The 14406-nt window shown below is 36.5% G+C and overlaps 1 non-coding gene across 1 annotated transcript; it reads right to left on the bottom strand.

The window, feature by feature from the left end:
- Positions 1–8153: 8153 nt before the first annotated feature.
- Positions 8154–8226, bottom strand: TRNAK-CUU. Its single transcript has one exon. It is a non-coding gene; the product is annotated as a tRNA-Lys (tRNA).
- Positions 8227–14406: the final 6180 nt, after the last annotated feature.

The raw sequence follows: 14406 nt of genomic DNA, 5'->3' as shown, positions 1-14406 counted from the left end.
AGGGAGGTTACGTGGGGTCCACTTCTGAAGCCCGTTATAACCTTATCCTCTTGTGTCTTATGCTGCTTACGCAGAAGTCTTCGTGTTCTCGTCTTTATCTGCGTGTTCTGTTTGAATACGCAGTGCTATCTGCGCTTCCTACACAGGCTGACTGACACGTATGTTGTTTGAGGGTATTTAATGCGGGTAGTTGAGATGTCTTTCCGTGGTAGACGTCTTCCCCTGTCTTGTCTGCGTCAGTCGGACTATCCCCATCCGTAGATCTTAGATCTTTCTGGGGATAGGATAAAGTAACTCTTGGCTGTCCACGTGTGATATCGTATCTTGATGCTCTTAGCCGCATGTCCTCCACGTGTGTCTTTGTGGACACGTGGTGGAAGATGAAATGTGTACCTACAGATAAAAGTGATTTCTTTGGTAGTATAAGCACACGCAATGGTATACGCAACAACCGAAGTAGGAAAAAGCGAAAGAACAAGAAGGAAGATATGGTACATGACCTTGAATATAAAAAAAGCAGTGAATTCCGGTGATAAACGAAGATATGCGAAGAATGTTAGCAGTTCCTTCTCTTGGTTATGCACCATCTTCGGGAATAATAAGTCGGAAATTTTGGTTTGAGCTAAATAAATGAAAGAAAGAGGAAGAATAAAAGCTAAAGTGATCCGTGAAAAGATTTTCCTCCGTGAAGTTATAATATTGTAAGCTTCATGATAGATTCCAAAGAGTCCTAAGAATTGGAGTTCTTCTGGTTCTCTATCCATAATGACTCAATCTTCTTCAAATTTCACTAGAGGAGATATTAGAGGAGATATCCGTTTGATAAGGATAGAAAAGACCGTGATAATGGTTGTTAATGAAATATATATATATATATATATATGGAGGAAACTTATTGAGGTGGACTTTGAATTATGGTCAAGAACTTTATTTTTATAAAAACTAAGAAATGGTCTTGATAGAGACTTAATTAGAATAATGCATGCAAAGGTCCAGAGAGTATAAGAACCGGTAATTGCATAGATTTATGAATACCAATTAAAAAAAGTGTTATTGCCTTTTCAAGACTGGGTCAATGAGGTATCCCCTGGTAGATGTAATCCACCTGTAGCGTGTTAAAACCAATAAGAATGATACCGGGCGAATTCAGAGGTTGCAAAATTGTTACAAGTTAGGCTAAGTGCGCCTTGCTGTGCTAGAGGCTGTCAAGTGGATGCAGAGCAAAAACTTAGACAGAGTCTGCCTCTATCCCTCTACAATGACTTGGTCATTTTGATTCTCCTTGGTGGAATCGGATAACCTAGAAGCAACAATCGACCAAGCTCGAAATACCCAACAAGTAAATCTTAGTTCCTATAAAAATGAAAAATAATCTAGCTCTTCCACTAGAATGTCACGCGATTTCAAGGCCGTCTGAAATGCGTGTTTGCGTGAACATTAGTGTTGCATGATCTATTTTTTATAAATTAACTAGTCATTTGCTTGACATTGATTGCATTTGAAATTGGATTTTGTGCTCGGGCGTACTTGGTTCACCAATTCAATCTATAACTACAAACTAAAAATACAATACATCAATGCCTCTTTCTTTGAAGCATATTTTTCATTTGGTGAAGCTCGGATTCTTCCAAGTCCCCATTTAATTTTGTAAAGCTCGGATTCGCCACGCCCTAGTCCCGATTTAATTTGGTAAAGCTCGGCTTCGCCTCGCCCCAGTCCCGATATGATTTGGTAAAGCTCGGCTTCGCCCAGGTCCCCATTTGATTTGGTAAAGCTCGGCTTCGCCTCTCCCCAGTACCGATATGATTTGGTAAAGCTCGGCTTCACCCAAGTCCCCATTTGATTTGGTTAAGCTCGGATTCGCCTCGCCCCATTTGGTAAAGCTCGGCTTCGCCTCGCCCTAGTCCCGATTTGATTTGGTAAAGAACGGCTTCGCCTCGCCCCAGTCCTGATTTGATTGCGATTTAGAGCGGCACCATCATCTTCATATGCAATGTGGTAGACGGTGTAGTTATTATATTGTGCCTACACCCAATAACTGATTAGCAAAACTTGATAAATTGCTAGGATATTGTAAAGCAATGATTAGTTACATATTATATCCACTACATAACTTTTTTTATCACAACAGTTCTTCCTGAAAGCTTAGCAACTGAACTAAAGTTAAATGTTGTAAACTACTGATATGCAACAATTAAAAAAAAAGAAAACTGAATTACCAAGACAATGTCAAACAATCCATCTCTCAACTGCTCCAAATATTGCATTCCATGTTGCTTCCTTTGCAGACTAATCAATAAATAAAAAACCGCATTTCTTCTACCTGAAGACAACATATAAGGCCTTTCACTGTTTACGCTTTCAAAATTATGACTTATAACATGCCAATTACTTTAACAGGTAATATCCCTAGGAATCTTATGACTCTTTACTTGAGCGAGCATCTGATGCCTTTCACAACCTAATATACGCTTACATAAAAGTTTGAAAATATTTATCTCTCTATGAATAAACTATCGAGTTTCTGATTATCTCCATGAGTCCTTTTTTATATAACGGTGCTAAACAATCCAAACACTACAAAGCAATATATAAAAATGAAATACGGAACTGGCCAAAGTAAACAATGATCATTTATTATTGTGGAGACCCAAGAGTTCTAAACAATCGAAACATATCTTTAGTGTAAGAGACGACTTCATTACTCAAAGACGTATCACCTGAAATGACTTTGATTACTTAGTTATACGTTTATTACATTGGATGAAATTAAATTTCATAATACGTATCACTAAAAACTCACCTTCAACTCTAACTCGGTGTGGTCGACCATTGTTAAACATGTTCGATATATGCTACCTTCTCCTTGATTTCCCCAACCTGTAATCCAGTAGTGCAAGTGAATTGGCCTCTGTTTCGAAATAAAAAAAAAATGAAAATATAGATAGTTATATATAGTTCTCAAGAGATGGATAAATCTCACCTTATCAGAAGTTGCTCAAATCACCCATTGCAACCTAAGTAAGAGCAGGTAAATCTACCTATGTGAAATAAGTGCTTCATGAACAAAATATGGAAATTAGAGAATATTTTCGCTTCACATTAGAGATGTGCTTGCCCTATACAATTAAGATTGTCACCATTCATGTAACTGGCAGCGAATGTTTTTGCTTGTTTCATAGCTCTTTCAGATATGTCTTGGGGTGCTGCTGATAGGAAACCGTATATGTAAGCAAAAAGAACATGTAAACTTTCCTTCTGAATATGCAAAATTTTCAGTAAAAAAAAATAAATTTGGATGTTTTTGTACCTTTTCGCTTGTTTTTAGAACCTTTTCGCTTGTTTGTACTCCGCAATCTTTTTAGCAACCTTTTCCTGTTGATTCTGCATCTTTGTTCCAAAGTTTGTTTTTCAGTTTTCTCTTTTCCGTGAACTAAAGGTCGCAATGTTTATTTGTTGTGCTGAAGCTTTTTAGATCTCAACTGGACATAAAACGGCTTAGCAAGCAACCGAGCAAGCCTAAATCTTCAAGTTGCACTTCCTTATCTGCAAAGCACACATAACTAAGGAAAAATTACAATTGTTAAGACTTTGCATTTCCATTGCAATCTCAATAAAAATACAAACTTAATCACGTGCCCCCATAGGATCATGTCTTATCATGAACAATATAGTTTTTCTTTTGCGGTATTCGCCTATTCTTACATGGGAATATGATAGTTTTACTGCTTAGTAGTAATGGATGTCAGCAGCTGAAAAATGCCCCAATTTATTGGTTGTAAATTATTAAATGGCTGTGAAATCATTGCTTAGTACGCTGCTTGACTGCAACTTGTAGGCTATTGGTCCTTTAGTGTTATAGAAGGTCAGAGGTCCTTCATGTCACCTTATGCAGAACAGTCAGTTGTTACACACGGTGATTTTGAAACAACGTCTTAAACATATTCAACCGAAAAATTCGAAAGGCATAGAAAATATAAAAAAAATATCTAGTGACAAAACACTTCTTAATTTGCTTCCTGGTATCAAGAAAATCACGAAAGACATTGGGGAATTTTTGTTTATTCAAGACTGGCTTGTACATTTGTTGTCGGTATAGAAATACCTAACTATATGTATAACATAAAGTTGTGGCTATGAAAGGACAGGAGATGGAAATTGCTTTCACCAAAACAGTCATGGAATTCAGACAGTATACCCAAATCCAAATCCCTTAAGCTCTTTACTGAAATCCAAAGACACAAATAAGAGCAGCATATTGCGTCGAGAAAGTTAAATAATATAGGGTAGCTTATGTATCATAATTGAATTTGTTCTTTATAGCATTTTTTGACCCAAATCAGCATGATAACAAACAGTGATAACTGGATATTTTCCCTAAGCAAAAACACAAAATCCATTGAATGAATTTTTTTTTTAAAGTAGCTGTAAAGCTAAAATACAGTTTGGTCTTTCTTAACAATGAGGGAAAGAAGGTTCGATATTAGACCCATGATGAATTCAGTCGTACAATTGCGATGATAATATGGAATGCAAAATGTGTGCTCAACAACCAACCATCTGGATTTTGGGTAGATAAATAACAAAATTAAACAATCTGCGTCAGGTTAATCAGTAGTGTAGTTATTACTGAAATGCAGTGGACATAAGAATAATGGTAGCACGAAGGGAAAATTGATAATTCGCTACTCTTAATAATTATTTTCCGTAAATCATCTACCTGACAAATGATTACTACTCTTAAGCCTTGATTTTATTTGTCTCTGAAAGGTTCTTATAATGTATCTGTAGCTGGCCGCTTTATTTCATTCCAACACTCAAATACTTAGCTTCTGTCAGACCATTCGTGAGCACTTTCTGCAAAAGAAGAATCCATAAAATGCAGATAGTCGCAACACTGCAAAAATATATCCCACATAAGATCCCACTCCTGTTGTTCCTGATAATACATACTAAGAAAATACCAAAGTAAAAAAGAAAAACACTCAACTAATTGGTTAAGTATTAGATATGCAGCTAAAATTTTCATCTAAATACAATCACTTGCAGCTACAGAAGGTCTCACCTTCCTCCGCAGTTTTATTTTTTTAGCATGAACGAAGTAATGCTGAACTAAAAAGTAGCATATCCTAATACTGCTCAAGCTGCACATCGCAAAGCTACACGGGAATCCAGTGACAAACTTGGAATCCGACGCAGCAACATGTACGGGCCACTCCTTTAGTTTCTCAATTCATAAATTATTTTTATTTTTATCCACGCCTTCATTGTCTGGCAACGAAAATCTCATGGAGATGTCTCTAGCATATTAGCAACAAAGAGTATCCATATTAAACTACAACGAAAAATATATATAGTTGACTATACTCTATCTTCCATTGCTTTTATTGCTTTAAATTTCAAAATTAGAATTACAAATAATAAGAAATGACCAAACCATCAGACCCAGTGTCCGACACCAAAACCAAGCAGAGAGCAACCTATTCTCTCTTATCCCTCTTTATTTGCAACCTGAAGGTGTTGCTATTAATGAGAAACCCTTTTCCTAGCACACCAATTCCTGCAAATTTGAGAATGATAATAACCTTATTAATTTTTTTTTTTGAGAATAATAATAACCGTTAACTCCATCTTCTTAAAGCTCGTAATCACCGTCAATCTTCTCCTTCATCAACACACTCAATGGCACAAAATCTTCATCATTCCACGTTTTCTCGTGATGAAATACGACTGAAATCTCCAAAACAACACCATCTTACTGCCAACTTCAGATTCGACTCAAACCCAAGGTTCCCACTTCTTTAATCTCCTAGCCTTAACGGAATTCGTCTAGACCACTCAAATCAAGCCACAATGGATGTCATCATCATCTTTTTCTTCCCTGTCCATATTCTCTTCAAAACTAAACTCTTGTAAACATCCAGTGGATGAACCACTAAAATAATGCAGTGTCTTTACGTCTATGAGGAATTTGGTAGCATTATTGACAACTTAAACTACAAATCCATCTAGGGTCCAAAAAGACAACTCTCAACATAGAACGCTGTAATCAGCCACAATGGATGGCATCATCATCTTTTTCTTCCCTGTCCATATTCTCTTCAAAACTAAACTCTTGTAAAAATCCAGTGGATGAACCACTAAAAGAATGCAGTGTCTTTACGTCTATGAGGAATTCGGTAGCATTATTGACAACTTAAACTCCAAATCCATCGTCAGCAAGCCTTATAATTGAACCATCAAAACAAACCAAACACAAACCGCATGCATAATTAAACCCTAAAGCAAAAAGAATTTTTAATGCAACCTATCTTCTTTATTCTTTCTGTTCAACTAATGCAACCTATTAAAGTTGATTTTTAATGTACTAAAAAGATCAACCTACAACAATCATTAAAAAAAAAGAATTGCAGGTAAAAAATTCTAGGTTTTTACGTGTTTACCTTCTTTTTCACTTCCTCCCAACTCAACCATGCCTCTTAAATTTCCTGCAGCAAACAATACAAATTAATTACATAAAGAAACCTAAAGCACAAAGAGCAATCACCGTAAGAAAACCAGAGAAGAAAGGGTACGAGGGAATTGGTATTGATGACACATAGTGTAAACCTTTGGCAATGAGCAAACAGGCATGACCTTATCGTCCTCATCAGCATTAGGAACCACAGCTGCAACACAATTTGTAGGTACTCAAATTTGTTAAGAAAATAAGATATTTACATCTAATTCAGAAAATCTGATGCTCATCCTAGAGGGCACATTGTTCTTTATAACATTTTTATAAACAGTCCTGGGTGGAGTTCAATTCTTTTAACTTACCTCACTAATTCTTTTAAAGCGAGTTTGAAAGCGTCCCGGAACCGACCAACGAAGGAAGAGGATTTCCTGTAGATAACAATTCAAAGAGTACATCTCAAGAAATTTCATGAAAGATAACTATTCATAGAGTTCAGTATTTTCTAAATATATCTGTACCTAATGGAAAACAGATGCTCACGAACTGGTAATGCAAAAAAATGGGTTACCAAGAAGGATATAAACCTGGATTTAGCAAAAACCCTTATGAGCAAAGATCGTACCTGCAAAATAAAACATGGGTTAGGGTTTATTGATTATACATACAAAACAAAATATGTTGATTAAGAGAAACGAAAAGACGGAAAGAAAAGGATTACGGTTTACCAAGATTGTACCTGCAAAATAAAACATGGATTAAAATTTATTGATTATACATAACTTAGAAAAGTAAACAGAGAGTGAAAGAAACAAAAAAAAACTGCCATTGATTAGTGATTAGGGTTTTCTTGTCGTAGCCTGTAGGAAACAGGAAGAAGAAGAATTCCCTAGGTCGTGTAAGGTTTCGTAAGAGAGAAGAGATTAGATTAGGTTTTTTTTGTCACCGGTATGATAAATATAAAACTTTATTTTTGTAGCAAAAAAAAAGCCTTGTTTTTCTCTTTTTTAAGAAAAAGTGAAACTGAGCAATTCTGTGAGAGGTGACGGTCACCGTTCAACGTGGAGTCTAAGGAGCTTAGGATTTTAAAGGAATCAGATGAGCTGCAAAACTTTGAGAACCACCATCTTAATATCTTCTCCATTTTAGAACTGGAAGGTAGAAAACTTGAGATGGCAGAGGAAATTGAACAGAAAATAGAGATGAAGAATACAAATATCTACATCCAAAGCATTATGTAAAAACCTTTCCGAACAAATTTTGCTGCTTTGCATATCCATGTAAAAAATGAGAACAAAATACGCTTTCAAGCTCTATGATTCAAATGCTGTGATTTATGCATTAAATCTTAATTGTGATTAAGATTCACAACTACATTATTTCTTTTTTTTGTCTAACTTAATCTAATTCTCTTCTTGTATCTTTCTCTTTCTTCTTCTTGAGCATTTGCATAATGTATTTGCTAAATGCTCCTCGTAAACAATTGGGAGGTTATCCGCTCAACAATTGGAAGCCTAGGACCCAAGAGAAAATCTTAGCATAGGAAGGTCCAGCTATCAAGACTTCTCAGTCGCCTTCTTCCGCAGGTCGGGTAGTGACGCCAATTTTCATGCTTAACGTGAAATAAAAGATACGATGCCGGACCACAAGGTTAGAGCCTAACGTGAAATGAAGTAAATGAAATAATAAAAAAAAAATACGCCCACCGTGGGGCTCGAACCCACGACCACAAGGTTAAGAGCCTTGCGCTCTACCAACTGAGCTAGACGGGCGAGTCGGACTCTAACATTTTTTTACCAAACTTGGAGACATGATACCCAAATTACAGCGGAAACCACATTTTCCTTTTCAGAATTTTTGAGGTTCAGAAGCCGAATAAGCATCCCTAATGCAAAATCACCATATCAAGTTTATAATATTGAAAAGTGTAATCGTGTCCAGACATCGTTGACGTTCTCAGTGGCATGTTTCCCTTCTACAATAAAAGCAAAATTTGCTAAGTAAAATTTTCTTATAAAAATAAATAACAATTACAAGTAAATACAAATGAACATGGTACAATAAAAGAGGGTCTCAGCAACATCCAAAAGCTCGTAAACTACTTACAACGATAATAAGTTATTCCAGACCTTTCCATGGAGTGAATGAAGTCTGGCCTACCAATAAAGTTATCATTAACACCATTAGCAAGCAAACATCCTCGCTTTGCAAAGTGTCCGCTGAATTTTTTGGCTTTTCTAAAAGCATGTTCATAAATAATAGACTCAACCTGAAAATGAGCCCCGTCCAAAACTCAATCTTACTATCTGAGAGTGATTACGTAACCTGATTAGTTTTGTATATATCTTTTGATTATTCCTCCCATTATGGATACCCCTGTCCCTTCTTAGCATTCTTTGATTTTTGTTGTAGAACAAGCTAGCAAGAGCGTTTCAACCAAATCGCTTTAAAAACAAATTGGCGCTTTGCTGAGTCCTTGGACTTTTTTGTACTTTTAAGATGAACCTGTCCATGATTTATACTGCCATTTCGATAGCATAGCCCCTGTGTGTGTATAGATAGAGGGCTATCCTATGAAAGCACGAGATTAGTTGTGTATTTCCTTATTAGTTAGCCTATTTTTGGATATACGGCTATGAAAGCAGGAGACTAATTGTGTATTTCCTTTCCTTATTAGTTGGCCTATTTTGAAATATGTTCAGGATCAACCATAAATGAATGGTGATTGAATGTTGTAATGCATATATACTGTAATAACATTATTACATCATTCTGTATCTCCTACATAGGAAAAACTTTCACTTCCATATATATATCTATATATAATATATATATGTATATTAGGGCTTCAAAACCTATTATCAAAATTCAAAAATGGGTACTCATAGCGATTGCAATAAAAGTTTGTCGTTGTTGCTGGGGCTATTATTTTCAGTTCTAGTTTCCAAATGCTCAGCTAAGACGACAGTGCATATACAGAATGATATTGAAGGTTATGAAGTTGCGCTGGACATTCACTGCATGTCCAACGATGACGATCTAGATCATCATTTGCTCCATCAAGGTGACGAGTGGCACTGGGATTTTGGAGAAGCTTTTAGTCATACACATTTTTGGTGTGAGTGTCGTTGGTACGATAACTGGTATTATAATTGGAAAAATGGCACTTTTGAGGTTTTCGATAGAAGTACATTCCACGACAAATACTTCCGCTTTTGTCTCGACAATTGCCACTATTCTGCTCGTCGAGATGGATTTTATTTATATCGCGAGGATAAATATGAGTGGCAGAAAAGAAATGAGTGGCAGGTTGAATGAAGTTTTATTCGGGTGAAAAAATCATCTTAATGTTTTTGTATTCTAGTAGCTTGTTATTTTTTTTCTATTTTTTTTTCCTGAAGCATGGTAAATTTATTGAAACTATGAAGAGATTACACGGGGATAGTTAACTATTTAGTTTTTATGATGAATATAAAATAAATAATATTATTATTCTTGAAAGTTTATTGTCTAATTTTCATCCCATTATACCTTGTTCCAAATCCAACTTCTTACTGCAAAGGAGACTTATAGTACTCCCTCCGTCCCATCATTAGTTGATTTATTTACTTTTAGGAAGTGTCTGTTGTAAAATGACTCGGTCTCTATTAAGATATTCACCATAAAGGAGTTTCTACCGATGGTTGAATTATAAAATTATTACTACTAATTTGAAAAAGTGTCTTGCCTTTTCTTGACTGCATTTTTCATAACATATGGACTTCGGGTCAATCAGGTATCCCCATAATAACGATGCAATACACTTATAGCGTGTTTGAGGATAAACCAATAAGAATTCAGAGGTAGGAAAATTGTTACTACAAGTTGGGCAAAGTGAGTGCCTTGCTGTGCTAGAGGCGGTCAAGTGGATGAAGTGAACAGCAATAACCTACTCTCTAGCTCCCTACAATGACTTGGTCATTTTGGTACTCCAAAGGCCCAACAAGTAAACCTTAGCTCCTATAAAATTGAAAAATAATCTAGCTCTTCCTGAGAATGTCACGCAATTTCACCACCGTCTGAAATGCGTGGTTGCATAAACATTAGTATTACGTGATCTCTTTGGTTATTTGGTTGGTATTGCTTGTATTTGAAATTAAAATGAGCTGCAAAACTTCACCACCATCAATATCTTCTCTGATTTTAGAATTCAAGGGTAGAAAACTTTGAGATGGCGTAGAAAATTGAACGGAAAACAGAGATCAAGAATAATAACATGTACATTCAAACAATGTGTCAACCTGCGTGTTGTTCAAATTGCTTCTACAAAGATGATACTGCAGTACCAAAACATTTTCAAACAAGTTTGCTCCATCACGATGTAACACTATATGAATCCCATGTCAAAAATGAGAAGAAAATGCATTTTAGCACCAACTGAGCTAGACGGGCTTATTGTCCTCCGGGTTATTTTTCTCCTTAACAATTAATATTAACAGTACCCAAAACTCACAAATTTTTAGTTTGGCAAGTTGAAACTAATAGGAGATTAATCCACATCCCTAAAGCAAAATCAGTTCATAAGGTCTGGTCTACTGACAACTTTTATTGTGTACAGGCATCGTTGACGTAGTCAGTCTTTAAAGCACTGACACTGGATGAACAAAATTAACGGAAAAATGGGTCATTTATCCAAATATTTTTAAAACATGGTTTAAATGGACGAGTAAAAATTAGTATGGATGAAACGGACACCAAAAAAATAGCAAGGATGAAATTGGATTCATCCTGACTTAAACTTAAAAAATAGCAAGAAAGAAAATTGGATGCATCATGATGTAAATTAAAAATAAGAAAAAGTATTTGAAAATGGGTAGGATGAAATTGTTTACATCCCGGCTATTTTTGCATTTTTGTCCATTTAAACAGTATCAAAATCTAAATGTCCTTTTCACCCATAAATAGTTGATTTTGGTCTTTTTAACCAATTTTGTGCAAAATTAAATCCAATCCCGCAGGCCGCCCGTAGCTGCAAAAAATTTAACCGGATTCAATCTTAGATCAGGACCCAACCAAAAATAGAGCCCCGTCCAAACTCCATATTATTATCTGAGAATGAAAGCACGAGACTAACAGAGGTTTACTCAATAAATACATTTGTCGACTGTGAGTGGGGAAAAACGATTTGTTGGTTTTTACGGAAAAGAGTCGACCGTGTGGAGACTCCTTGAACCGAGCGGAATGTTGAACCTCACACAGATGCACTGCAAGAAGGGAGTGCTTTAAGTTCGAGAGATCAATCTGTAAGACCCCGGCCTAAACCAAGAACAATGGTCGTTCCAGAGTCAATTCGGTCACAAGAGAGGATGGGTTAATCTGTAGGAGGGAAGCTGAGAAATGCGTGAGATCAATGGTGATCTGAGATTGTAGGTGTGTTATGAATTCAGCGTGAAAATGCTCTGAATGATTGAATTTTGCTCAATTGAGAGTAATTTCTGTGAGTTCGTGTAGACGAAAGATTGTATGTATGAACTTTGATGAGAAATTACTCGTTTTGGCGAATGTTGTTCGAATGTTCGAAAACCGTTGTTTTTCAATCAGGATTCAGGGACATTTTATAATGCCGGAGTTGAAACACCATGATCCCATGTAGTGTGACAGTTGCTGGAATCAGAGAATGGGAAATGGGGAAATCATGTTAAAACCAATTACTCATCGTGCGGAGACTTGGTTAACTTTCCACCCACTACTTTGCTGACTCTTCCAACTGATTGCACGACTTGCTCACATACTCATCGTCGGTGAACACACGTGCCGTAGACCACAAGACCAAAACCCTAGTTAATATACCCCCATGCGACACGATTGAAATCTCGTGAGTGGAGTCAGTTGCTGACTTTATGGGACGATGAGTCCATGTAGCGATGAGTTGAACATGATTAGCAAATGTTCTGAAACTCTTGAATTTAACGTGTCTGCTGAGACGAGGTATCATTATAACCTAAAACGAGCAAAACTGTGTTGCTAGATTGTTGAATATTGATAGTTGAACCAATATTATTTGGTTTGAGCAAATATTGCTAGTCTGAGCGAATATTGCTAATTGAGTAAATATTGCCGATTCGAGCGAATATTGCTAGTTCGAGCAAATATTGCTAGTTCGAACAAATATTGTTCTTTTGATGAATTTTTGGTAGTTGAACCAAATAAAATATTAATTTAAGTTATTGACCGCTGAGTCGAGAAAAATAAATATGAATGTTAATCATGGAATCAACATAAAATTATCAGAGTGTTCGAATCTGCTCAGAATCACGTTTCTGCAAAGCTCAGGATTCGAAACCCTAATTTTACCGAGATAATGATTTATTGCAAATCACATGAAACCGGCTACATGGGATGATGGGTTCACCATATAACGCCGAGATGCTTGAATGAGCAAAATACCAAAGTCTCTGGAGGACCAGTTGGTGAAAGAATGATTAAATATGCCGGTTCAATCATTTATTGAGATAATGCTTGTGTGATCGACAAATTATAAAACCTGATGTAGAAAATATGAGGGACCGGCCAAGAGGTCATGAGACCGGCTCTTGGTGGCCGTGGGACCAGTAGATGGTCGTTTGAGCGAACTTCCAATTGTTTGGAAAGAGTTTGAACCTAATATGAGCAACTGAGAAAATTAGGTTAAAATCATTAACACATGCGGGATCAGCTGTTTGCAAGCTTCAGGGTCACCCTTGGTCGGTCAAGGGGATGTGCCCGTGTCACCATGATGTCTGCCACTTCAGTCTTGAGAATTTTGATATTTTCTGGTTCACGTTTGAGCAACATTTGGAGAAAATATGCAAAATCCATGGTTTTGATGAAACCGGCAAAAATATATGAGATGATGAAAATAATAAATAAACAAGAAATCACAAGGTGTGGGACCGGACATGGCTAGGGCATGGCCGGCCGGCTGGCACGCGGTCCCATATGCTTTCCCCAGTTTTATGTGATTTCATGTATTTTTCTTTGATTTTAAGGAAAATTCCATGAAACTGGAGAGTTTGGCAAAATTAGGGAACTTCCATGAGATGAGAGACATAAATTAAAATATAAAATACGGAATGGGAGTGTGGGACCGGCAATGGCCGTGGCATGTCCGACCGGCAATGTCGCGGGTCCCAAGGAACTCTTCCCAATTTTATGTAATTTTGATGATTTTAGATAATTTTCATAAAATCAAGGGGATTTGTTGAAAACCAAGATATTTTGTTAAAATCAGGGAGTTTTTATGAAATCAGGAAACAAAACACCAAATAATAATAAAATAATGGATGTGTGGGACCGGCTAGGGCATGGCCGGCCGGCTAGAACCCGGTCCCACAAGTTTTTCCTAATTTTTTAATATTTTCCATGATTGTAGAGAAAATACATGAAATTAGGTAATTTTAGGGAAAATTCATAAAATCAAGGAATTTTTATAATTTGAGGAGAAATAATAAAATAATGGGACGTGAGGTGTGGGACCGGCCACGGCCAAGGTATGATCGGCCGGCCAGCGGTCCCGCGACACCTTTCCCTAATTTTATTATTTTTGATAAAATCATATGATTTAGATAAAAGTACATGAAACTAGGTAATTTTCATGATTTTAGGGAAAATTCATAAAATCAAGGAATTTTCACAATTTGAGAAAATAATAAAATAATGGAAACGTGAGGTGTGGGACCGGCCACGGCCAAGACATGGCCGGCTGGTGCTCGGTCCCGCGATACCTTTCCCTAATTTTATTATTTTGATAAAATCATGTGATTTAGATAATTTCTTTGAAATAAAGGAAATTTGCTCGAACGAGAGGATTTTCATGAGATCGTAAAAATATGATAAAATATAAAATTGGGCGCGGGACTGGTCACGGCACGACTGGCCGGCTGGTGAGCCTAGTCCCTTGGCGCTTTTGTTTAATATTTTTTTATTATTATTTT

Source organism: Papaver somniferum, chromosome 1 (genome assembly GCF_003573695.1).
Source record: "Papaver somniferum cultivar HN1 chromosome 1, ASM357369v1, whole genome shotgun sequence".
Lineage (NCBI taxonomy): Eukaryota > Viridiplantae > Streptophyta > Magnoliopsida > Ranunculales > Papaveraceae > Papaver > Papaver somniferum.
Note: the sequence above shows the minus strand (reverse complement) of the source record. Positions and strands in the feature narration are given on the sequence as shown.